This window comes from Macrobrachium rosenbergii, chromosome 55 (genome assembly GCF_040412425.1).
Source record: "Macrobrachium rosenbergii isolate ZJJX-2024 chromosome 55, ASM4041242v1, whole genome shotgun sequence".
NCBI classification, from domain to species: Eukaryota; Metazoa; Arthropoda; class Malacostraca; order Decapoda; family Palaemonidae; genus Macrobrachium; species Macrobrachium rosenbergii.
In genome coordinates, this window is record NC_089795.1 from 53,325,097 (window position 1) to 53,338,540 (window position 13,444).

Sequence of the window (13,444 nt, forward strand, 5' to 3'; positions counted from 1 at the left end):
ATACCCTGTCAAATCTATGACCCACTGCAATAATGAGTCCCATTAAATGTACATCAAAAGATTTTTGAACATCTTGTATTTTTGTTTTTATGAAATTTAGGCAGTCAAGCCAAACATTGGGGCACTTTCAGCCATTCAGTGCTTAAGACAGTGACAAGAGGGAAACTGGAGAGGTTGGACAGCAAATAAAGGTCCAGAAAATAATGGAGATGAGGTGCAAGGATAAAAAGGTGGAAATGGGAGAAAACCCCACAGTTGCACTTAGAGGTAATAGGTAGATAGGTTGGACACTGAGAAAGCAGAAAGGAAGCACGAATGGAGGTCACATAAATGGCTAAAAAATGGGTGCAGCTAGGGGCCAAAGGGACACTGCAAACACCCTTCAGTAGTGCCCACAGTGTACCAAGTGATGTACTCTCATAGCACTAACCCCCTGCACATTACAACTATAAAATGTTTTCTGACAACACCTAATGTCCACTCTAAGGAAGGAAAAGAGCTTCAGATTGAAGCTGAAGGACAACATAGATGAAAGAGCAGACTTCATGAGCCTTGAGCTCGAGCTGTAACATGTCCAAATAAGTAAGGGAGGTAACCTGACAAAGCAAACAAGAAAAGGTTGCACGTCCTGGGTCTGCTGAAGATAGATTATGATAGCTTTCACTGGGTAGAAGAGAAAATCTTTTACTAAAAGACAGTTTAGGCAGTAATAAAAAGGGACACAGCAGATGAATCATACCTCCTTTCAGGACCTGGCTTCATCTGAAAACTATGGAGCATATGAAAACACCGTTACTGGCCAGAATGAGAAACTTCTAACATGGCATGCAACTCACTGACATGCTTCAAGGAGGCAAGGGCTGGTAAAAACATTCTTGCAGGTTAAGTAAAGTGAGGAAGCATCAGCTAAATGTTCATAAAACCTAGTGAGTCTGTACAGTGGTAATGCCAAACCCAGGCTTGGAGGTTTCAAAATGGCCCTATGGCTCAACTGAGCAAAGTAATGAAACAGATTTGAACTTCTGCGATTGTTACCTAGATGAAATAAGACTTTGAAGAGAGCCATCCTATAATTTTTGGTATCTGAGAGAGATATCTCCTTGTATTCTAATGAAAAAAGAAGAAACCTGCTAACACTGAAGCAGAAACTTTGGGTGGAATACCCTAACTGTTACACTCAGCAATGAACTTATCCACTTTCCTGGTACTCAACTTTATTAATACTCAGGCTAGAGGACTGGATGGGGGAAATGCATAGACACTGAGACTAACCTGACCTGGAGCCTCATGTCCATTATCCAAACCACTGGGTCATCTGTGGAGATCAGCAGAGTGACAATCCGACAATCTACACAGATCTTGCATGTTCCCAACACCTGTCAGAGGATCTTTAGTCATTCGAGTGCAGAAACCCCTTTGAGGGAAAAATCTGACAGTTTCTGCTGAGAGTACCCAAAAATACACTGCTAACTTCCAGGCCATACCATGGTACGAAGCTTACTCTGTGCTCCACTACTTAGGTAGAAATCACTGAAACAATCTTGAGATGCCTTTAAAACTTCTAAATAGAAATTGCTAAGACAAGCCAGCTGTCCAAGTACTGTTGGACACTAATGAATACCTGGTAATCCAAGGTGGCCAAGGTTGAAGACCTGGAACTGGACATGACCTCCATCCATTGAAATAAAAAAGCTGTCTCACAACCACATGCTTGAAGGCTTAGGAAGATGACTTGCAACTTCACGAGATTGATGTGATTACTCTGATCATTGGGCAACAAAACTTTCCAAAGGTTTAACAGATAGGGCCAAAAGCCTCCCCCTGTTTGAAGCTTCTGAAAACATCTGTAAGTTGGGTCCAGTGGAACTCATAGGATTCCTTTCACCAAACTCCACTTCTGCCATCACTCAAGATCCTTTAGTTTCCTGTATATGGGGAACCCACACATATTGCGACATGGTGACTGCCTTACAACAAGGAAGACAACACAGACGTAAAAAGAACAAAGTACGGGCAGTCCCTGGTTAACGCCAGGGGTTCTGTTCCCGGCCAAGCGCCACTAACTGAAAATCGCTGATAATTATAGTAATAAATGGTGTTTGATATCGTAAGTGCCAATAAACCACTTCGGTGCTGTTAACTGCTTATTGGCACCGATAAATTGCTTACCAATGCCAATAACTGCTTACCGACGCCAAAAATCGCTTACTGTCGCCGAAAATCTGGTTAATGATGTCGTTAGCCAAGCGCCATAAAACTGGAATGCTGTTAACCAATACTGCCAATAAGTGAGAACTGCCTGTACAAAAAAGACTGAAATGAAGAATTTCAAGTCCCAAAGAGAGAAATAATGAAACACTAGAGGCAATATTAAGAAATCAATCTAGGAGCTGGTGATGAACTGCAGGATCTTGATATGAGGACACAACAGAGGACTTGAGACCCCTGGCAAGGCCAAGAAAAGGAAAATAAGAAATAAAGAGGTAATGATTGAAATGGATAATAGATATTTGAAATAATGTCATCAATGAAATGAAACAGCAGGTATCAGAAACTATACGGTCAACACTAGAATAAAAATAAATGGGGTAAAACAGAGCTCATTATATGGGAAATAATAAAGTTTTGTGTGTTTAAACATAAATGACAAATATTGCTCCCACATTAATTAATGAAACCACTTGAAAATACAAAAAAAAAAATGACTTACCATCTGCAATGTCAATGCTGCACTTCTTACTGAAAAGTTTGCAGATTTCCTTTGTTAGTTTCTTTACTGCTGCTCGTGCTTCATCCCGTGCTTTTCCTACACCATACAGTAGTACATATCTCTGTCAAAATTAAAACATTATAAAACAGGAAAAAGAATGAAAAAGATGTCCTCAACATTGAACCACCATTCTGGTTAATCCAATGCAACAGCCTACAACAGAACTAAGCGCTGCTGAATTCACATTTCACTTTCCACACAGTAATAATCAAGTTTCAGGTAAAAAACTCAACAAAACCTGCACACCTGATTTATCTCATGCATGTAAGCATCATCTTGAGGAAGAGGAAAATGCTGGGCGTATACTAAATGTCTTGGGGGTCTTTGTTTACCCTCACTTCCTAATTCACCACGGCCTCCAGCTCCTGATTCCTCTAAACTTGTGTTCACAGCTATCTTTTGGAGAATCTTGCCGAGGTCATCATCAATATTGTCTGTTCCCTCCTGACAAAAATTAAGAGTTCAATATGTTACGGCCCTTACATTCTACAAATACATTTTCTACCAGCTAAGGTAATATAATGGGACCAATAGGCAATCCCCATTATCAATATCCTAATTTATTATAAAAATTCTCAGTATTATTTACATATTAATAAAAAAATATTAAAATATTTTTGATAAACATGCTTTTTCTGAGTTCAGTCCCGTGTCAGCCGGTGAAATTCCATTACAGCACGAATTTCTAGGTATAACATTGCTAGATATACCAGAGAAAAAGAGCTTTCAGGAAAGCTGGGTTACTACCCCCAGTCGAGCATTTTCTAGGAAGATCGTGGGGTATAAGGAGGGTGAGTGAAATACCACTACCACGTGAAACCTACTCGAAAGATCTCTCCCTATCAAAATCCCTCGAACAGAGCGTGAGCGTTACAGCCCCACACCAACACCCACCGCCAGACAGCGACACCAGCGCCACCTACCTCATTCCATTTTCTACCACGTGAATTCACTGTTTCTTTTGTGTGCTCGTCTTCATTTTATTTGGATTTTTCTTACATCTATGATGGATCGAGCAGCTTTACCATCTCTAAGTTAAGTACCATCTTCTTGTGGGGTTTTGTTCTATTTTTTGGCTATTACGGTCTCAGTATTTTCATAAATATTGAGATCTTATTATGTCGCCCATGGCGTCCCCCCGCCAGCCATATCGACCAGGAGACTCCTTCTGTTCTTTTTCAGTTGGAGTTGTCTCTCGTCGTTATAGATAGATTTGCCCCCTTGGTTCCCTTCCTGGTGGTTCCTCGGTGCCCCCTATGAATTACGTTCAATTGGCCTATCGGCCTTTGTGGGAGTGATACCCGTCCAGGTACCCCCCCTCCAGGTTGGGTTCTGTTTATTTTTGGTCTTGCTAGGCTAATTAATTTTTGCTTGAAGATGGTGCTCTCTTTTGTTTTATTTTTATTATTTTATTGGGTGGTTTACCTCGGTGTGGTGGTGGCAGCCTCAGATCTAACCGCTTCCCGAGGTAGGCTACGGCTCTCTATTGAGCACATTTTGGTTCCATTCTTTATGTGTGATGGTTATTTTGTGGAGTAGGCTTGTTTGTTTCCATCCCCTTGCCCTGGGTGGGAGTTCAGGTTGAGGGAGTTTTGTTGCTGTTTCCTCCGGGTCGTTTTGGTGGGCAGAGGAGCCCTTAGTTCTCTTCCTCCATTTGGGGGGGAATCGAGTTCTTTGGATGTGTTTCCTCTGGCTAGTCGCCCTTGCCCGCCATTCTCGATCCCGGTTGGTTCTCGGCACAAAATTTCTCTCCTGTTGCTTCCTCCTCTTCTGCACTCTCCCATTTTCCTAGCCTATATTAGGTTAGGGTCCATATTAAACTTTCGCCCTAGGTAGGAGTCGGGTCGGGTGCGTTGCTTCCAGTAGTAGACTGCCCTTCCAAGATTCATTGTCTGGGAGGTATGGTGCAGTTGAGCGGGTGATATGTTTCTCCCCGTCTCCTGTTCCTTCCTGGTAGCCTACTCCTCCCCTCCCCCCTCCTCTCTCCAGCCTTGCTCACTCGCGGAGTGACGCTAGATGGCGTTTTCTCCGAGTTCAGGGACTCCTCCTGTTGGTAGAGGATTCGCTCCCTCCCATATCGCCCCTAGCATCGCTGTATTGGGGTTGGTGGTTCTGTTTTATCGAACGTGTTGAGTCACTATCCATTCCTCTCGTCTCCCCGCTGGGTTCGTTGATACGGTAAATATATTGCTTCAGCCTATGTTATGAACATCTGAGCATTTTACCCGTCTTGTTTCTCCGAGGGAAGTAAGGGGAAGGTTTTTCATTATATAAGGAGCGGATCCTCCGTTCTCTTGAGTTTTACCATCACTTGTTATTGTTATTATTTTTGTTATTGTTTTTTAGATAAGTCTGTTTATCTACAGGAGTACTCTCCTTTATATATTATATATTATATATATTACGTGAGTCCGGTCCTATACCCGGGGGCTCCGCCGTTATTTTACTAGCAGCCCTTATGGTTAGTTCCTGGTTTCTCTTTCCTTCATTCCCGAGTACTCGGGTCTGGAAAACCTTACCTTCCACTCTGTGTAATTTAGAGCTTATTGGCCCAGTTTATGATAAGGAGTTCTTCTCCGCCGGAGTATTCGGTTGTAGTTGAAGTTTCGGCCTTGCTGGGCTTTAGATTGCTTAGGGTAGGAGGTTCATGTAATTTTTCTGCCACAGACTGTTCGCTGTGAGGAGTCAGGGGTGTACCTTTCCTCCAACAACCTTACGGTCACATAGTTTGCCGGACCCACGCTGGTTGTGCGGTCCGACTGATGACCTGGTTGTCTGGCACCCCGATGGTTGTGAGGTTTGCTTCGCTCTGCACAACTGTCCAGGATGAGTCGGTAGTGACAGTCTTTACCCCGCTTTATGCTCCTCATATTGTATATTGTTTATGAGGTTCCCGGACTGGTTTTCGTTCTTAGCTAATTGTTGGTTTTCTTACAGGCGGATGAAGCTTCCAAGAAGTCTGCCTTGGAATCCCCTCCGGGCCTGGGTGGCTGGGTTTGGCAGGAACGTTCCATCGGGAAGCCCTCGTCCTCGACGCCAGGTTGAGGGACTTGCTCTACCCCGGCGCGGGTGGCGGCCGAGTGCCTGAAAGATCTTGCCACCTATCATCCAGCAAATCCGGGATGAGACCCAGCCACCCCAAGTGGATATCCTCGCTGAGGTCTCGGAGGATGCAGCCGCCGGGGATCTTAACCTGGAACCGATGAACACAGAGCAGGACCAGGTGGTAAGTGGTGAGGTAAGTGAGGTTGTTGGGGCGGGCCCCCTTTTGCTTGACTCCTGCTTCATCCATCTCTTCTTTTGCAGGTTTCGTGAAGTCTTCCTCCTTGGGTGATAGAGCCCGCCTGCTATCCCCAAGTTGAAGTTGAAGACTTCATGGAGGCGAAGGGCTACAAGTCCTCGACTTCCAGAAGGCATCGCCCTTCCCCCGTCGAAGGCTAAGGTTTCAGGACCTGTAGCCTCCGGGAGCAAGTCTGGTTCCTCCAGCAAAGGCGCGAGTAAGAGGGCTGCAAACCAAGCCCTCCTCGCCAACCTGCTTTGACGCAGAGAGGCCTTTGCAAATCAGCTCTATAAGCGGTTTACAGAGGACCTAGATACGAGATTCCAATAAAATCTCTGAGAAGTTGGCCAGTCATGATAACATACTGGGCGGGAATGGCTCACCCACCCCAGCCGAACCACAGTATGTTATCCCGACACTGCGGACCTCCGCTGCGTTCGGGATGTCGGTAACCCTTGGCGCTTCGCACTCCGGGCCATCCAACATGATGGCAAGCTGACACTTGATGGTCTTGGCACGAGGCGGTTGGAGAATTGGAGTTCTTCCCCCGATCTCCTGCCCCCTTACCCAGGCTTCGTGAGGCTTACAGAGGAAGCTTGATTCGGTCAGACAAGGTTCCTAGGGAGACTGTCATCGTCCCCTGGGACCAAGCTCAGTCGGCTCTTCTGCGCACTCTGGACGGAGTGGCAGGCAGACAATACGGAAGTTGACTCCTTTCAAGGGCAACTTTACTTATGTTCGCCCTGGAGACAACCTACCCACCCCTTGCTTGACAAAGTCGCTCTGGCTACGTGCCCGAGCGTGCTTCGATGGTAATCCCGTTACCACAGCTAGAGAGACAGACCCTACTTCCTGGTATTCCCAGAAAGTAATGAGTTCTGGGTGGACGCCCGTCACACTTTCACGGTCGGGAAGCTGGACCCCTTCTGCGCCACATAATTCAGTGAGCAGCTCCCCAAGCTGCGGAAGCTTTATTGAAAGCGGAGTTTGATGCTCGGATCAAGTTAGCTCCGGTCCTTGAACTCCGTATGCCTTACGGAAGCTACTGCCGTCTCCTGCTCGGACGAACCATTCTTCCAAGTTTTGGCTAAATCCTTGCTGGCTGGCTTCAGTCTGACTTGTTTGAGTTTATCATGGCCAGACTGGAATGTAGGAAGTTCATCTTTGCCGATCTTTACTATCCGCCACGCAGCCTAACAAGCTCGTTAAAAGCTCGATCTGGGGACCTAACCTCTTCCCTGAAGAGGAGGTCACAACGTTATGGCCGAGGCTACACGGGGCCAACCAGAGTCTTCGTTCTCGCTGGGGCATTTCTGCCTATAAGCGTAAGACCCCAGAATCGGCCGCCCCCAATCGAGAGAGGCAAACGCTTCAGGAGGCATAAGAGGCCCCACCATCAGGCGTGTGGTCAAGCCGTCCCGGTCTCGGCAGTAGCACAGCCTTCTACTTCCAAGGCTCACCCCCAACAGTATGTGCTGGTCCAACCAGCTGCACCTCCTATGTGGCTTCACTGCGTACAACCCCACATATGAGGGCCGTGGTTACTCACGGCCTTAATAGGGTTGCAAGGGGAGGAAGAGGCAAAGCCCTCAGAGGGAAGCTCAACACCACCCCAAGGAAGACCTGGACGTGGTAGGGGAATAAACACTCCCTCCCACTGAGAGAACACAGGAAGGGTCGCCCTGTTTTGGTTCAGGGACCAATGGACCTTCAGCCCTTGGGCACACAGCATTGTGTCCAAGGACTAGGATGGAGCTGGATCAAAACCTCCTCCTCTAACCAGGTTTACAGCCACCCACATCAATCCTAAAGGGATTACGTGACAGAATTGCTCAACAAACGAGCAATAAAGAAAGTAAGGCACCTAAAGTTTCAAGGCAGGTTATTCACTGTTCCCAAAAAGACCCGATCAGCAAAGAGTGATCCTGGATCTGTCACGTCTAAATCTCTACATAAAATGCGACAATTTCGTGATGCTTACGGTAGCTCAAGTACGGACTCTACTTCCGCGTGGAGCCGTCACCACCTCTATCGATCTTTTCAGACGCTATTATCACGCGTCGGTTGCGCTGGAACTACTCTCAGTTCCTCGGTTTCAGACTCGGGAATCAAGCCTACTCCTTCAGGGTCATGCCCTTCGGTCTGAACATTGCCAGGATATTCACAAAGTTGGCGGACACGTGTACAACAACCCGGTCTCGAGGATATCCCTAGCAGCATATTTAGGCGATTGGATAATTTGGGCACCAACAGTTCCGGAGTGTCAGAAGGCTACGTCCATAGTCATCAATTTCCTGGAGCCTTAGGTTTTCAACTGAACAGAGAGAAGTCGCCTGACTCCGGAGTCCCGGTTTCAGTGGTTGGGTCTCCAGTGGGATCTGTCATCTCACACGCTATCTCTTCCGCCGCCCAAGAGAAAGAGATAGCATCTCTCACCAGGAGATTCCTCAAAATCCATCAGCATCCCGCCGGTCCCAAGAAAGGGTCCTTGGATCTCTTCAGTTTGCCTCAGTGACAGACCTGCTCTTAAAAGCGAAATTAAAAGACATAAACAGAGTGTGGCGGAGTCGAGCCAATGTCAAGCGCTCAGAGACAAGGTCTCCTCTATTCCTCGAATCTTAAAGACAAGATTGCGGCCTTGGACCTCGGTCAGAGGCCTGTCCAAAACAGTTCCGCTTCAATTTCCCCCTCCGGCACTAGTTGTTCACACAGACGCTTCCCTAAGCGGCTGGGGGATATTCACCAAAACAAAAGTACAAGGAACGTGGTCCACAATGTTTCAGCAGTTCCATATAAATACCCTGGAAGCTATGGCGGTCTTTCTAACTCTGAAGAAATCGCCCCCAACCGGATTCATATCAGGTTGGTATTGACAGCGCAGTGGTAGTTCATTGCATCAACAGGGCGGCTCCAAATCAGGCCGAGTAAACCAAGTAATGGTTGCTATCTTCTCCCCTGGCGAACAAGCACGGCTGGCACCTGTCAGCCACCCACCCAGCGGGGTACGGAACGTGGTGGCGGATTCCCTGTCAGGACTACCCGTTGAGACGGAGTGGTCCCTGGACGTGGAATCTTTAAAATGGATTTGCCGCCGGGTTCAGGGCCTCCAAGTGGATCTGTTCGCAACGGAGAGCAACTTCAAGCCCCCTGTTATGTGGCCCCAACCTGACCCTCAGGCGCACGCCACAGACGCATGACAGTAGATTGGAACAGTTGGGAGAAGATTTATCTTTCCCCCAATAAATTTACTGCTGAAAGTATTACACAAACTCAGGACATTCAAGGTCAACCAGCCCTAGTAGCCCCTATTGGCCGAAGAGCAATTGGTTCCTCTTCTTCAGGAACTGGGATTACGGAGTCTTCGGATTCCTGCCCATTCTGACTCAGACAGTACAAACCAAGACTGTGTCAGCTTCCTCAAGGATTCAGAATGCCCTAGTTTTATGGACTTTATAAAATCTGCAGCCCAAAAAGGAGCGAACATTGACCCTGTCAACACTCTGTTTTTAGAATCAGATAAAGAGATTCTACTCTTAGACAGTATGACTCAGCAGTCAAAAATTAGCCTCCTTCCTAAAAGCATCTGAAGCCAAAATCATGACAGCTAATTTAGGAGTTTCCTTCTTTAGATCATTGTTTGAGAAAGGCCTTGCTCCACTATTACCACAGTCAAGTCAGCATTGAAGAAAGTATTTCTTCGGCTTTAAAATTGACCTTACAGATTCCTACTTTTCATCTATCCCCAGAGCATGCGCTCGTCTGAGACCAGTATCACGCCCACAGTCTGTTACGTGGTTTCTCAATGACGTCCTCAAGTTAGCATCAGAGATGGATAACTTTCATTGCTCTTATCAGGATCTGTTAAGGAAGACTTTATTTTTGATTAGCTTGGCTTCAGGTGCTAGAATCTCGAGCTGTCGGCTCTCACTAGAGGTGATAATTATGTGAACTTCCTCCCGTCTGGAGAGGTCCTCCTTTCCCTGACCCTAGATTTTTAGCTAAGAACTTAAGACCCACAGGACAGGTGGTCTCCTTGGAAGGTGGTGCCTTCCTCAAGACCAGTCTTTATGTCCAGTTTATACACTTAAATCTTACCTTTTAAGAACTCCACAGAGTAAGTCGGGTCCTCTTTTTATGGGGAGAAAGGTGGTACTCTTTCACTAAATGCTATAAGACAACAAATTTATATTTCATTAAACAGGCCAACCCAGATTCAGTTCCCAAGGTTCATGATATTGAGCAGTTGCTACTTCCATTAATTACTTTCATAATATGGACTTCTCGGAGTTATCTAAATTTCGGGTTGGAAATCACCTCTAGTGTTTAAACGCCACTATTTAAAATCGCTCAAGCCCTGAAATTTTCTACCATAGCTGTGGGAAGTGTCATCTCCCCACCTTAATTAATCATATCCTTATCCTTTCCTTTCCCCGCCCGCCTGCCTCATTTACTCTCTGCTTATTCTCCTGGTTGATTATACCTCACTGCCTGGCTCCTCATATTGATGTTTCTTGTATCTGTTGATGGAAAAAAGTGTAATCTGACATGCCATGATTGTTTTTTTCTTATGGGTACTGGACAGTTTTTTATTTGGCCCACGACCCCAGATATATGTATATGTTCTGTATATGTTAGTTTTCATTGATCTTGTCTCTTACGTGTTTAGCCTAAGTTTACGTGTATAGTATTAAGGTTATGTTTGCAGTTATTTTGTGCGCATTTCATGTTTCACCTTGCTTTAAGTAATTTTAAGGTTTTTGGGGCTTCTTCTCCGTCGCATCGGGACCTCCCCACGTTCATAGTATTAGTTTTTTGATGACTTAGATTTAGTATGCCTTAGTCTTAGTATTCTTGCTACATGGAAGAGATTGCTTGATTAAAATTATTTTGGTAAAACTTTTGCCTTTTTCTTCAGATTACCCCCATTTCTTTTTCCTGGTAGTTGCAGCCTTGGCATGATTCTCTATCACTATTTCACCGCCGACACGGACTGAACTCCAGAAAAGGGATTTTGACAAAGGAAAATCTATTTCTGAGAAGGTCCCGTGTCACCCGTGACCCTCCCTGGATCACCTAGTACTCTCCCCCACTTGCACATGCCAAGTCTGGGGTTAGTGCTAGCATGGAATGAGGTAAGTGGCGCTGGTGTCGCCGTCCCTGGGGGTGTTGGGTGTGGGGGCTGTAACGGCTCACCGCTCTGTTCCGGGATTTTGATAGGGAGAGATCTTTCGAGCAGGTTTCGTGGTAGTGGTATTTCACTCACCCCTCCTTATACCACGTCTTCCTAGAAGGCGCTCGACTGGGGGTAGTAACCCCAGCTTTCCTGAAAGCTCTTTTTCTCTGGTATATCTAGCAATGTTATACCTAAATTCGTGCTGTAATGGAATTTCACCGGGTGACACGGGACCTTCCTCAGAAATAGATTTTTCCTTTGTCAAAATCCCTTTATTAAAATGCACTAAAAAGTAAAAACTAATTTTTTGAGACACACCGGGATTTTCTTACAATTAATCATGTCCACAAAAATAAAAGCGTGGGCCCCAAACATGGAAGGAATTGCAACAAGAAATAAAAAAATCTATTTCTTGTAGTATTTCCTTCCAGGGAAGGTGGAAGGGGAGGGGAGGGAGGAGAACAGGGAGAGGTTGAAGGGGGAAGGGAGAGGGAAGGAAAATGGGAAGGAGATGGAGGGAAAGAAGAGGGGGTGGAGGAAGGGGTAGGGGAGGGGGAGGTGGAGGGGATGAAAGAGGGAAGGGGAGGGAGAGGACTGCTAAATCAGCACTTGATCAAGTGCTCCAGAAGGGGAGGGGGAAGGGAGGGTAAAGGGAAGAGAGGGGAAGGGGAAGGGGGAAGGGGAAAGGGAAGAGAGGGGAAGGGGAAGGGGGAAGGGGAAAGGGAAGAGAGGGGAAGGGAAAGGGGGAAGGGGAAAGGGAAGAGAGGGGAAGGAAGGTGGAAGTGGAGGGGGATGGAAGAGGGAAGGGGAGGACACAGCTAAATTAACACTAGAACATGTGCTCTGGAAGGGGAGGAGGGGATGGAAGAGGGAAAGGAAGGGAAGGGGAGGGGAGGGGAGGGGAAGAGACAAGGGGGAGGGGGGAGGACACAGCCAAATTAACACTTGATTGTTGCTGGGAAGGGGAGGGGAGGGGAGGGGATGGAAGAGGGAAGGGTGAGGGGTTATATAGAAGATAGATTCTACCAAGTCAAAGAAGTTGTGAAAAATCTGAAGAGTTTCACACAAATCCTGAGATACTGGGAGAGGTCACTGTAGGGCACCAGAGGTCACTGCTGACCTACTGATCATGAAAGGTTGTACTGTCACCAGGATTGAGTAACCATGCAAAATTTCAAGTCCATTGGACGAAGGGAACAGGTTGAAAATTGAGTTACAAGATTTGAGGACAGACAGACAAACAGACCCAGAAGTCAAGTTAAATAAAAGCATGTAAAAATGCACACAACGTGAATAGTCAAAACAAGATCTATTAATAATTCCATAAATACACACACTTTTCATTTTGTTTAAGAGATTTATCTGAAAAATACATCCCATCTACAACTGTTCCCTTGAAAAACCATCATAATACTGTAGCTGTGAAGTTTAGGGGTTACTGATTCAATATGCACACATATACACATGGAACTTACATGAAAGATTATTATCTTTGTTAGCAAACCACTTTAAAATAAAATGGGCTTTAGCGAGGCAAAATAAGAAAGGTAAAAGCTGAAAAAATTTTCTAAAAAGAAAAAGACTGAATTCTATATATATATGAAGAACTAACACAATATCAAATAAATAAATAATAAAAGCACAAAAACCCTTATAGCATTTGTCGGATTAAAAAAAAACAAAATTTTAAAGTATTACTTAACTTATTCAGAATTTTAATACACCTTTTTAGTGTCTATATAAGGAAGCATGAGTAAATGTATTTATTGTATGTAAGTGTTCCAGTGTGAGAGCATGTGCCTATGTGCAGTTTTCAATTTCATTTTAATTTGTTCATCATCATACTGAATGACCTATTGGGTCCCAGTGCTTGGCCTGAGGCCTGGACCTGGTATTTTATTCTAATCCTTCAGGCCAGCCTGATGAGAGCTGAAAGTCAGCTCAGTGGTCTGGTTAACTACTTTAATAATAATAATAATAATAATAATAATAATAATAATAATAATAATAATAATAATAATAATAATAATAATAATAATAATAATATTAATAATATCAAATAACACATACTACAATCAGATATACATATCAATTGCAAGGAGGGGAATTCATGTGCCCTCGACTGATCAGTTTGGACCCCTGATTCATGCTCTATTTAAGCTCATTCCTTGCAGAACTTTCAGAGGAGCTTAATGCTGAGATCTTCAGTCTGAGCCTGACT

At 45.2% G+C, this 13,444-nt stretch overlaps 1 pseudogene; it reads right to left on the reverse strand.

Moving 5' to 3' along the window:
- LOC136835260 (mediator of RNA polymerase II transcription subunit 12-like protein) overlaps positions 1-13,444 on the reverse strand; it is a 195,010-nt pseudogene that overhangs the window by 106,048 nt on the left and 75,518 nt on the right.